Source organism: Oncorhynchus keta, unplaced genomic scaffold, assembly GCF_023373465.1.
Source record: "Oncorhynchus keta strain PuntledgeMale-10-30-2019 unplaced genomic scaffold, Oket_V2 Un_scaffold_17407_pilon_pilon, whole genome shotgun sequence".
Classification (NCBI taxonomy): domain Eukaryota; kingdom Metazoa; phylum Chordata; class Actinopteri; order Salmoniformes; family Salmonidae; genus Oncorhynchus; species Oncorhynchus keta.
The window spans coordinates 87536-100132 of NW_026290822.1; the positions used below are offsets into that span (position 1 = coordinate 87536).

The window sequence follows — 12597 nt, forward strand, 5'->3', positions numbered from 1 at the left end:
GGTTTATAGAGGCCTGGGGAACTCTCCCCGTACATGGTTTATAGAGGCCTGGGGAACTCTCCCCGTACATGGTTTATAGAGGCCTGGGGAACTCTCCCCGTACATGGTTTATAGAGGCCTGGGGAACTCTCCCCGTACATGGTTTATAGAGGCCTGGGGAACTCTCCCCGTACATGGTTTATAGAGGCCTGGGGAACTCTCCTGGTACATGGTTTATAGAGGCCTGGGGAACTCTCCTGGTACATGGTTTATAGAGGCCTGGGGAACTCTCCCCGTACATGGTTTATAGAGGCCTGGGGAACTCTCCCCGTACATGGTTTATAGAGGCCTGGGGAACTCTCCCCGTACATGGTTTATAGAGGCCTGGGGCACTCTCCCCGTACATGGTTTATAGAGGCCTGGGGAACTCTCCCCGTACATGGTTTATAGAGGCCTGGGGAACTCTCCTGGTACATGGTTTATAGAGGCCTGGGGAACTCTCCCCGTACATGGTTTATAGAGGCCTGGGGAACTCTCCCCGTACATGGTTTATAGAGGCCTGGGGAACTCTCCCCGTACATGGTTTATAGAGGCCTGGGGCACTCTCCCCGTACATGGTTTATAGAGGCCTGGGGAACTCTCCCCGTACATGGTTTATAGAGGCCTGGGGAACTCTCCCCGTACATGGTTTATAGAGGCCTGGGGAACTCTCCCCGTACATGGTTTATAGAGGCCTGGGGAACTCTCCCCGTACATGGTTTATAGAGGCCTGGGAACTCTCCCCGTACATGGTTTATAGAGGCCTGGGGAACTCTCCCCGTACATGGTTTATAGAGGCCTGGGGAACTCTCCCCGTACATGGTTTATAGAGGCCTGGGGAACTCTCCCCGTACATGGTTTATAGAGGCCTGGGGAACTCTCCCCGTACATGGTTTATAGAGGCCTGGGAACTCTCCCCGTACATGGTTTATAGAGGCCTGGGGAACTCTCCCGTACATGGTTTATAGAGGCCTGGGGAACTCTCCCGTACATGGTTTATAGAGGCCTGGGGAACTCTCCCCGTACATGGTTTATAGAGGCCTGGGGAACTCTCCCCGTACATGGTTTATAGAGGCCTGGGGAACTCTCCCCGTACATGGTTTATAGAGGCCTGGGGAACTCTCCCCGTACATGGTTTATAGAGGCCTGGGAACTCTCCCCGTACATGGTTTATAGAGGCCTGGGGAACTCTCCCCGTACATGGTTTATAGAGGCCTGGGGAACTCTCCCGTACATGGTTTATAGAGGCCTGGGGCACTCTCCCCGTACATGGTTTATAGAGGCCTGGGGAACTCTCCCCGTACATGGTTTATAGAGGCCTGGGGAACTCTACCCGTACATGGTTTATAGAGGCCTGGGGAACTCTCCCCGTACATGGTTTATAGAGGCCTGGGGAACTCTCCCCGTACATGGTTTATAGAGGCCTGGGGAACTCTCCCCGTACATGGTTTATAGAGGCCTGGGGCACTCTCCCCGTACATGGTTTATAGAGGCCTGGGGAACTCTCCCCGTACATGGTTTATAGAGGCCTGGGGAACTCTCCCCGTACATGGTTTATAGAGGCCTGGGGAACTCTCCCCGTACATGGTTTATAGAGGCCTGGGGAACTCTCCCCGTACATGGTTTATAGAGGCCTGGGGAACTCTCCCCGTACATGGTTTATAGAGGCCTGGGGCGTACATGGTTTATAGAGGCCTGGGGCACTCTCCCCGTACATGGTTTATAGAGGCCTGGGGCACTCTCCCCGTACATGGTTTATAGAGGCCTGGGGCACTCTCCCCTACATGGTTTATAGAGGCCTGGGGAACTCTAACCGTACATGGTTTATAGAGGCCTGGGGAACTCTCCCCGTACATGGTTTATAGAGGCCTGGGGAACTCTCCCGTACATGGTTTATAGAGGCCTGGGGAACTCTCCCGTACATGGTTTATAGAGGCCTGGGGAACTCTCCCCGTACATGGTTTATAGAGGCCTGGGGAACTCTCCCCGTACATGGTTTATAGAGGCCTGGGGCACTCTCTCCCCGTACATGGTTTATAGAGGCCTGGGGAACTCTCCCGTACATGGTTTATAGAGGCCTGGGGAACTCTCCCCGTACATGGTTTATACTCTCCTGGTAGATGGTTTATAGAGGCCTGGGGAACTCTCCCCGTACATGGTTTATAGAGGCCTGGGGAACTCTCCCCGTACATGGTTTATAGAGGCCTGGGGAACTCTCCCCGTACATGGTTTATAGAGGCCTGGGGAACTCTCCCCGTACATGGTTTATAGAGGCCTGGGGCACTCTCCTGGTACATGGTTTATAGAGGCCTGGGGCACTCTCCCCGTACATGGTTTATAGAGGCCTGGGGAACTCTCCTGGTACATGGTTTATAGAGGCCTGGGGAACTCTCCCCGTACATGGTTTCTAGAGGCCTGGGGCACTCTCCTGGTAGATGGTTTATAGAGGCCTGGGGAACTCTCCCCGTACATGGTTTATAGAGGCCTGGGGAACTCTCCCCGTACATGGTTTATAGAGGCCTGGGGCACTCTCCTGGTAGATGGTTTATAGAGGCCTGGAGCACTCTCCTGGTACATGGTTTATAGAGGCCTGGGGCACTCTCCTGGTACATGGTTTATAGAGGCCTGGGGCACTCTCCTGGTACATGGTTTATAGAGGCCTGGGGCACTCTCCCCGCACATGGTTTATAGAGGCAGGGGGCACTCTCCTGGTACATGGTTTATAGAGGCCTGGGGCACTCTCCTGGTACATGGTTTATAGAGGCCTGGGGCACTCTCCTGGTACATGGTTTATAGAGGCCTGGGGCACTCTCCTGGTACATGGTTTATAGAGGCCAGGAGCACTCTCCTGGTACATGGTTTATAGAGGCCTGGGGCACTCTCCTGGTACATGGTTTATAGAGGCTGGGGGCACTCTCCTGGTACATGGTTTATCGAGGCCGGGGGCACTCTACCTGGTACATGGTTTATAGAGGCCGGGGGGTACATGGTTTATAGAGGCCTGGGGCACTCTCCTGGTACATGGTTTATAGAGGCCTGGGGACTCTCCTGGTACATGGTTTATCGAGGCCGGGGCACTCTCCTGGTACATGGTTTATAGAGGCCTGGGGAACTCTCCCCGTACATGGTTTATAGAGGCCTGGGGCACTCTCCTGGTAGACATGGTTTATAGAGGCCTAGAGGGGAACTCTCCTGGTACATGGTTTATAGAGGCCCGGGGCACTCTCCTGGTACATGGTTTATAGAGGCCTGGGGCACTCTCCTGGTACATGGTTTATAGAGGCCTGGGGCACTCTCCCCGTACATGGTTTATAGAGGCCTAGAGGCCTGGGGCACTCTCCTGGTACATGGTTTATAGAGGCCTGGGGCAGGCCTGGGGCACTCTCCTGGTACATGGTTTATAGAGGCCTGGGGCCTGGTACATGGTTTATAGAGGCCTGGGGCACTCTCCCCTGGTACATGGTTTATAGAGGCCTGGGGCACTCTCCTGGTACATGGTTTATAGAGGAACTCTCTCCTGGTACATGGTTTATAGAGGCCTGGGGCACTCTCCCATGGTACATGGTTTATAGAGGCCTGGGGAACTCTCCCCGTACATGGTTTATTACATGGTTTATAGAGGCCTGGGGCACTCTCCTGGTACTAGAGGTAGTACATGGTTTATAGAGGCCTGGGGCACTCTCTCCTGGTAGCACTCTCCCCGCACATGGTTTATAGAGGCCTGGGGCACTCTCCTGGTACATGGTTTATAGAGGCCAGGAGCACTCTCCTGGTACATGGTTTATAGAGGCCAGGGCACTCTCCTGGTACATGGTTTATAGAGGCCTGGGGCACTCTCCCCACACATGGTTTATAGAGGCCTGGGGCACTCTCCCCTGGTACATGGTTTATAGAGGCCTGGGGCACTCTCCTGGTACATGGTTTATAGAGGCAGGGGGCACTCTCCTGGTACATGGTTTATAGAGGCCTGGGGCACTCTCCCCACACATGGTTTATCCTGGTACATGGTTTATAGAGGCAGGGGGCACTCTCCTGGTACATGGTTTATAGAGGCCTGGGGCACTCTCCTGGTACATGGTTTATAGAGGCCGGGGGCACTCTCCTGGTACATGGTTTATAGAGGCCTGGGGCACTCTCCTGGTACATGGTTTATAGAGGCCAGGAGCACTCTCCTGGTACATGGTTTATAGAGGCCTGGGGCACTCTCCTGGTACATGGTTTATAGAGGCTGGGGGCACTCTCCTGGTACATGGTTTATCGAGGCCGGGGGCAATCTACCTGGTACATGGTTTATAGAGGTCCGGGGCACTCTCCTGGTACATGGTTTATAGAGGCCTGGGGCACTCTCCTGGTACATGGTTTATAGAGGCCTGGGGCACTCTCCTGGTACATGGTTTATCGAGGCCGGGGGCACTCTCCTGGTACATGGTTTATAGAGGCCTGGGGAACTCTCCCCGTACATGGTTTATAGAGGCCTGGGGCACTCTCCTGGTAGACGGTTTATAGAGGCCTGGGGCACTCTCCTGGTAGATGGTTTATAGAGGCCTGGAGCACTCTCCTGGTACATGGTTTATAGAGGCCCGGGGCACTCTCCTGGTACATGGTTTATAGAGGCCTGGGGCACTCTCCTGGTACATGGTTTATAGAGGCCTGGAGCACTCTCCCCGCACATGGTTTATAGAGGCCTGGGGAACTCTCCCCGCACATGGTTTATAGAGGCAGGGGGCACTCTCCTGGTACATGGTTTATAGAGGCCTGGGGCACTCTCCTGGTACATGGTTTATAGAGGCCAGGAGCACTCTCCTGGTACATGGTTTATAGAGGCCTGGGGCACTCTCCTGGTACATGGTTTATAGAGGCAGGGGGCACTCTCCTGGTACATGGTTTATAGAGGCCTGGGGCACTCTCCCCTGGTACATGGTTTATAGAGGCCTGGGGCACTCTCCCCGTACATGGTTTATAGAGGCCCGGGGCACTCTCCTGGTACATGGTTTATAGAGGCCTGGGGCACTCTCCTGGTACATGGTTTATAGAGGCCTAGGGCACTCTCCCTGCACATGGTTTATAGAGGCCTGGGGCACTCTCCTGGTACATGGTTTATAGAGGCCCGGGGCACTCTCCCCGCACATGGTTTATAGAGGCCTGGGGCACTCTCCTGGTACATGGTTTATAGAGGCCAGGAGCACTCTCCTGGTACATGGTTTATAGAGGCCAGGAGCACTCTCCTGGTACATGGTTTATAGAGGCCTGGGGCACTCTCCCCACACATGGTTTATAGAGGCCTGGGGCACTCTCCCCGTACATGGTTTATAGAGGCCTGGGGCACTCTCCTGGTACATGGTTTATAGAGGCCTGGGGCACTCTCCTGGTACATGGTTTATAGAGGCCTGGGGCACTCTCCCCACACATGGTTTATAGAGGCCTGGGGCACTCTCCCCGTACATGGTTTATAGAGGCCTGGGGCACTCTCCTGGTACATGGTTTATAGAGGCCGGGGGCACTCTCCTGGTACATGGTTTATAGAGGCCGGGGGCACTCTCCTGGTACATGGTTTATAGAGGCCTGGGGCACTCTCCTGGTACATGGTTTATAGAGGCCGGGGGCACTCTCCTGGTACATGGTTTATAGAGGCCTGGGGCACTCTCCTGGTACATGGTTTATAGAGGCCGGGGGCACTCTCCTGGTACATGGTTTATAGAGGCCTGGGGCACTCTCCTGGTACATGGTTTATAGAGGCCTGGGGCACTTAGTTCAACCAACAATCAACCAGTTGTCTAAATTGCTCAAAGTTGCATCTCATGAAGAATCAATTGGCAAGTATATATAGACAGACAACAACACAGAGTTGCAATTTTCCAATAATGGATGGACCAGGAAACGAACAGGGTCAACAGCCAAGAGGAGGAAGAAGAGGAGCAAGGATGCGTGGTGGAAGGCAAAACAGAGGAAGAGGCAGAAGAGGACATAGGGGCCACTATTGTAGACCATGTTGTCAATCATGGCCTTACAATGGCTGAGACGGGTCGAAGGGTGCAGCCGAATATTGGGAGATCAACCGTGTCCTCAATAGTTCAAACGTTTCGAAGAGAGAACAGGTATGTCCACCAATGTACAGTGCACTGTTACTGTATATAAGCAGTATACTGTATACTTCCTACAATGCTTCATATTACAGTAGTCCACTTGTATTTCACAGCATGCAGAAATATACTCTATACAGATACATACTGCACCTTACATGCACCCACCTGTATGTTTTACAGTAAAATGTGTGTTCGCATAGTTTTTGTCTATGTGAAAGTATGCGATGCATCACTGCATTTCCCCACATAGGACTGACTGCAAGATTACCTCAAACCGGTGGCAGAGGCCTTTTCACACCTCAACAGGAGGAGGCTATTTGCACCATGGTCCGAGTAAACAATGTCATGAGACTCAGGGAAATACAAAGGACCATTATAGAAGACAACGATGTCTTTGAAAACATCCGTACGGTTCGCATCTCAACCATCTACAGGGTGCTGCATAGAAACCAGATGAGTATGAAACAGCTGTACCGTGTACCATTCCAAAGGAATGAGGACAGAGTTAAGGAGCTACGGTACCAGTATGTACAGGTAAAACATATATCTATGTAACTACTTTACAGCAACATTTTATAGTGATACATAGTACAGTAAGCATAAACTGCACACATGTCCATTGCTGTGGAAGGAACATGCAATATATGTACATTTTATGTCACTCTTCCTTACCAAAACAAATTCAACTGTGTGTTCTGGGATATAGCGTATTTATTTATTTATTTATTTTATTTTTTATTTCACCTTTATTTAACCAGGTAGGCTAGTTGAGAACAAGTTCTCATTTGCAACTGCGACCTGGCCAAGATAAAGCATAGCAGTGTGAACAGACAACACAGAGTTACACATGGAGTAAACAATTAGCAAGTCAATAACACAGTAGAAAAAATGGGCAGTCTATATACAATGTGTGCAAAAGGCATGAGGTAGGCGAATAATACAATTTTGCAGATTAACACTGGAGTGATAAATGATCAGATGGTCATGTACAGGTAGAGATATTGGTGTGCAAAAGAGCAGGAAAGTAAATAAATAAAAACAGTATAAAAACAGTATGGGAATGAGGTAGGTGAAAATGGGTGAGCTATTTACCTATAGACTATGTACAGCTGCAGCGATCGGTTAGCTGCTCGGATAGCTGATGTTTGAAGTTGGTGAGGGAGATAAAAGTCTCCAACTTCAGCGATTTTTGCAATTCGTTGGAGTTATAATGGAGTTGGAATCAAGTGAACCCTCTCACAACTTTTTATACATGGATGAGGCTGGCTTCAACCTGACCAAATGCAGAAGGCGGGGTCGGAATATCATCGGTCACAGAGCTACTGTGGATTTGCCAGGCCAACGGGGAGGAAAGATCACCATGTGTGCTGCTATTTCAGAGCATGGTGTCCTAACCCATATCCCCCTTATAGGGCGATACAACACCCAGCATCTACTCAACGTTTTAGAGACTCTCTACAGGGCTCTCATCCCTGATGATGAGAGGGGTCTGCTTAGAGAGGATTTGCCAAAGTATGTGGTAATTTGTGATAATGTGAGTTTCCATCGATCAAACATCATAAGGCAATGGTTTGTGACCCACCCGAGGATGCTCATAGAATTCCTCCCACCTTATTCACCATTCCTTAATCCAAATGAGTAGTTATTTTCAGCATGGAGGTGGAAGGTGTACGATCGTCAGCCACACACACAGATGACCCTGCTGGCTGCAATGGATGCAGCATGTGAGGACATCACAGTAGACGCCTGCAGAGGATGGATAAGGCATTCCAAAAGATTCTTTCCACGTTGCATTGGAAGGGAAATATCCGGTGTGATGTGGATGAGAATATGTGGGTCGACAGACAGGAACGTCTGGATGTGTAGAGACAGAACAACAGTGCTGCGGGCAAAGTTGTGCCTTAGGGGTGGTTTCCTGTGTTTCTTTCTAATTTAGTTTTTTTTCCTTTGTGCCCCTTGGGTTGTCCAGTCTCTTTCAGTCAATAACCCACATACAGTAATGTGTAAATAGTACTGTTGAAATTGATATATGCCATAGAAGTGCAGCCTTGTGCATTTTCAATACAGTAACTGTCATCCAAACTGTAGCCTAAGTTTACATCAGGTAATACTGTCAAAGTACACAGTTACATTGACAACATGCCTAAACATTTTGATGACCTTGTTCGTGAACAATGACTCAATGACTTATCATTCTGATGACACTGACATGATCATTGGCATGAATATTTACTTTTGAGAGATGTACTAAGGATTTTTAGTGACTGACTAGCTTTAGAAACATATCTATTGTATATTGCAGTTTGTACAAATTGTTCTGAGAAATGCACTTGTTATTTTGCACATGTTAGGGATGATGTGAAAAATGCACCAAAGCGACTGAGAAAAACTGTAAAAAGCATGTCCACAAGTAATGAGGAGTCATTGTGAGTCAGTGTTTCCATAAGGCTGTGCAGAACAGGGCATTGTGATGATAATAGGCAGGCCATGTTCTCTTCAGAGTCAATGATTATGGGTGGGGAGAGATTCATCTATTCAATGTAACCTACACACCAGTCAGCTTCATAATGAACAGTTCCCAAAGGTCACCAGCCATAGATGAGAATTAGCTTTTAGATTGGCACTGCTCATTCTACTCACAGACAACAGGCTATTAGATTGGCACTGCTTATTCTACCCACAGACAACAGGCTATTAGATTGGCACTGCTCATTCTACTCACAGACAACAGGCTATTAGATTGGCACTGCTCATTCTACTCACAGACAACAGGCTATTAGATTGGCACTGCTCATTCTACTCACAGACAACAGGCTATTAGATTGGCACTGCTCATTCTACTCACAGACAACAGGCTATTAGATTGGCACTGCTCATTCTACTCACAGACAACACGCTATTAGATTGGCACTGCTCATTCTACTCACAGACAACACGCTATTAGATTGGCACTGCTCATTCTACTCACAGACAACAGGCTATTAGATTGGCACTGCTCATTCTACTCACAGACAACACGCTATTAGATTGGCACTGCTCATTCTACTCACAGACAACAGGCTATTAGATTGGCACTGCTCATTCTACTCACAGACAACAGGCTATTAGATTGGCACTGCTCATTCTACTCACAGACAACAGGCTATTAGATTGGCACTGCTCATTCTACTCACAGACAACAGGCTATTAGATTGGCACTGCTCATTCTACCCACAGACAAAAAGCTTTCTGTTCTCTTTTGTGCTGGTGATGCACCTCATGTCTTTGACTTAATAAAACATCTACCTCCTGCTCAGTGAGACATCCCCTGAACGTTCCATTGAACCCCTCTGAAAAAGACTTGTTGTTGTTGTTGCAGAAACATGTGGACTGAAGGCATTAACCTGTGCTTTGATTATAGTCTACTACTGTGTGGATTATGGAAGGTTGATTCTCAGATATCTAACCAGCGACTTCATAAAAACAGTATGTCTCTTGTCAAATCTGTTTGATGTTTATCTGCTTGACAAACTTTTACCTCTTTCACTCAGTATAGTCAGAAGACTCATAGACTTTATCCTTCACTCAGTAGAGTCAGAAGACTCATAAGCTTCATCCTTCACTCAGTATAGTCAGAAGACTCATAGACTTCATCCTTCACTCAGTATAGTCAGAAGACTCATAGACTTTATCCTGCACTCAGTATAGTCAGAAGACTCATAGACTTTATCCTTCACTCAGTAGAGTCAGAAGACTCATAGACTTTATCCTTCACTCAGTATAGTCAGAAGACTCATATACTTTATCCTTCACTCAGTATAGTCAGAAGACTCATAGACTTCATCCTTCACTCAGTATAGTCAGAAGACTCATAGACTTCATCCTTCACTCAGTATAGTCAGAAGACTCATAGACTTCATCCTTCACTCAGTATAGTCAGAAGACTCATAGACTTCATCCTTCACTCAGTATAGTCAGAAGACTCATAGGCTTCAGCCTTCACTCAGTATAGTCAGAAGACTCATAGGCTTCAGCCTTCACTCAGTATAGTCAGAAGACTCATAGACTTCAGCCTTCACTCAGTATAGTCAGAAGACTCATAGGCTTCAGCCTTCACTCAGTATAGTCAGAAGACTCATAGGCTTCAGCCTTCACTCAGTATAGTCAGAAGACTCATAGACTTCATCCTTCACTCAGTATAGTCAGAAGACTCATAGGCTTCAGCCTTCACTCAGTATAGTCAGAAGACTCATAGACTTCATCCTTCACTCAGTATAGTCAGAAGACTCATAGGCTTCAGCCTTCACTCAGTATAGTCAGAAGACTCATAGGCTTCAGCCTTCACTCAGTAGAGTCAGAAGACTCATAGACTTCATCCTTCACTCAGTATAGTCAGAAGACTCATAGACTTCATCCTTCACTCAGTATAGTCAGAAGACTCATAGACTTCATCCTTCACTCAGTATAGTCAGAAGACTCATAGACTTCATCCTTCACTCAGTATAGTCAGAAGACTCATAGGCTTCAGCCTTCACTCAGTATAGTCAGAAGACTCATAGACTTCAGCCTTCACTCAGTATAGTCAGAAGACTCATAGACTTCATCCTTCACTCAGTATAGTCAGAAGACTCATAGGCTTCAGCCTTCACTCAGTATAGTCAGAAGACTCATAGGCTTCAGCCTTCACCCAGTAGAGTCAGAAGACTCATAGACTTCATCCTTCACTCAGTATAGTCAGAAGACTCATAGACTTCATCCTTCACTCAGTATAGTCAGAAGACTCATAGACTTCATCCTTCACTCAGTATAGTCAGAAGACTCATAGACTTCATCCTTCACTCAGTAGAGTCAGAAGACTCATAGACTTCATCCTTCACTCAGTATAGTCAGAAGACTCATAGACTTCATCCTTCACTCAGTATAGTCAGAAGACTCATAGACTTCATCCTTCACTCAGTATAGTCAGAAGACTCATAGACTTCATCCTTCACTCAGTATAGTCAGAAGACTCATAGGCTTCAGCCTTCACTCAGTATAGTCAGAAGACTCATAGACTTCAGCCTTCACTCAGTATAGTCAGAAGACTCATAGACTTCATCCTTCACTCAGTATAGTCAGAAGACTCATAGGCTTCAGCCTTCACTCAGTATAGTCAGAAGACTCATAGGCTTCAGCCTTCACTCAGTAGAGTCAGAAGACTCATAGACTTCATCCTTCACTCAGTATAGTCAGAAGACTCATAGACTTCATCCTTCACTCAGTATAGTCAGAAGACTCATAGACTTCATCCTTCACTCAGTATAGTCAGAAGACTCATAGACTTCATCCTTCACTCAGTATAGTCAGAAGACTCATAGACTTCATCCTTCACTCAGTATAGTCAGAAGACTCATAGACTTCATCCTTCACTCAGTATAGTCAGAAGACTCATAGGCTTCAGCCTTCAAGAGGTTCTGCTAACCTATTAATGTCTCCTCTGATGCTCTCTGTCTCTTGTCCAGATTATGAAGAAAACCACAACAATCCTCTATTTATGATGAAGGTGAAGTAACATCATTGTTTCAGTCCTGCTGCCATGGGTCAACTCTAGTTATTCCACATGAAGGCACAGTTAGGATTGGCTGACACCTTGCAACATGTAAACAAAGTGAAGCCTTGAATATAAAGCATCTCCATAAGACTTTAGTTGACTGGTTCATCCTGAGGTATGGGCCTGTACGCAGTGAATGAATTCTGGCCTCAATATGTAAGTGCATTTTACGTTGTTGACTCAAACATTTGCTGCTGCTACAAGGGGTTGTGAAGTGTTTTCCCGTGATGTGAGTCTTCACGGTTCCTGTTTCTGGCAGCAGAGAGAAGAGCTGTATGTAATAAAGGTTTCACGTGGGTTTTTCCGGTAATGAATTAAAAATAATAATAATAACTCTGCATCTCATCTCTCTGACTCTAAACTCTGACTCACATAAACCCAGCAGAGAAAATAACTCTGCATCTCATCTCTCTGACTCTAAACTCTGACTCACAAAAACCCAGCAGAGAAAATAACTCTGCATCTCATCTCTCTGACTCTAAACTCTGACTCACATAAACCCAGCAGAGAAAATAACTCTGCATCTCATCTCTCTGACTCTAAAATATGACTCACAAAAACCCAGCAGAGAAAATAACTCTGCATCTCACCTCTCTGACTCTAAACTCTGACTCATAAACCCAGCAGAGAAAATAACTCTGCATCTCACCTCTCTGACTCTAAACTCTGACTCATAAACCCAGCAGAGAAAATAACTCTGCATCTCACCTCTCTGACTCTAAACTCTGACTCATAAACCCAGCAGAGAAAATAACTCTGCATCTCATCTCTCTGACTCTAAAATATGACTCACAAAAACCCAGCAGAGAAAATAACTCTGCATCTCATCTCTCTGACTCTAAAATATGACTCACAAAAACCCAGCAGAGAAAATAACTCTGCATCTCATCTCTCTGACTCTAAAATATGACTCACAAAAACCCAGCA

The 12597-nt window shown here is 47.3% G+C and overlaps 1 long non-coding RNA gene across 2 annotated transcripts in view; it reads left to right on the forward strand.

Annotated features, from left to right (window-relative positions):
- Positions 1-11971, forward strand: part of LOC118375452 (uncharacterized) — a 46876-nt gene extending 34905 nt beyond the window's left edge. For both annotated transcript variants that reach the window (XR_008128625.1, XR_008128626.1), the window contains exon 4: positions 11582-11971. This is a non-coding gene — a long non-coding RNA (uncharacterized LOC118375452). The remainder of the gene's footprint in view (positions 1-11581) is intronic.
- The last annotated feature ends 626 nt before the right edge of the window (positions 11972-12597 follow it).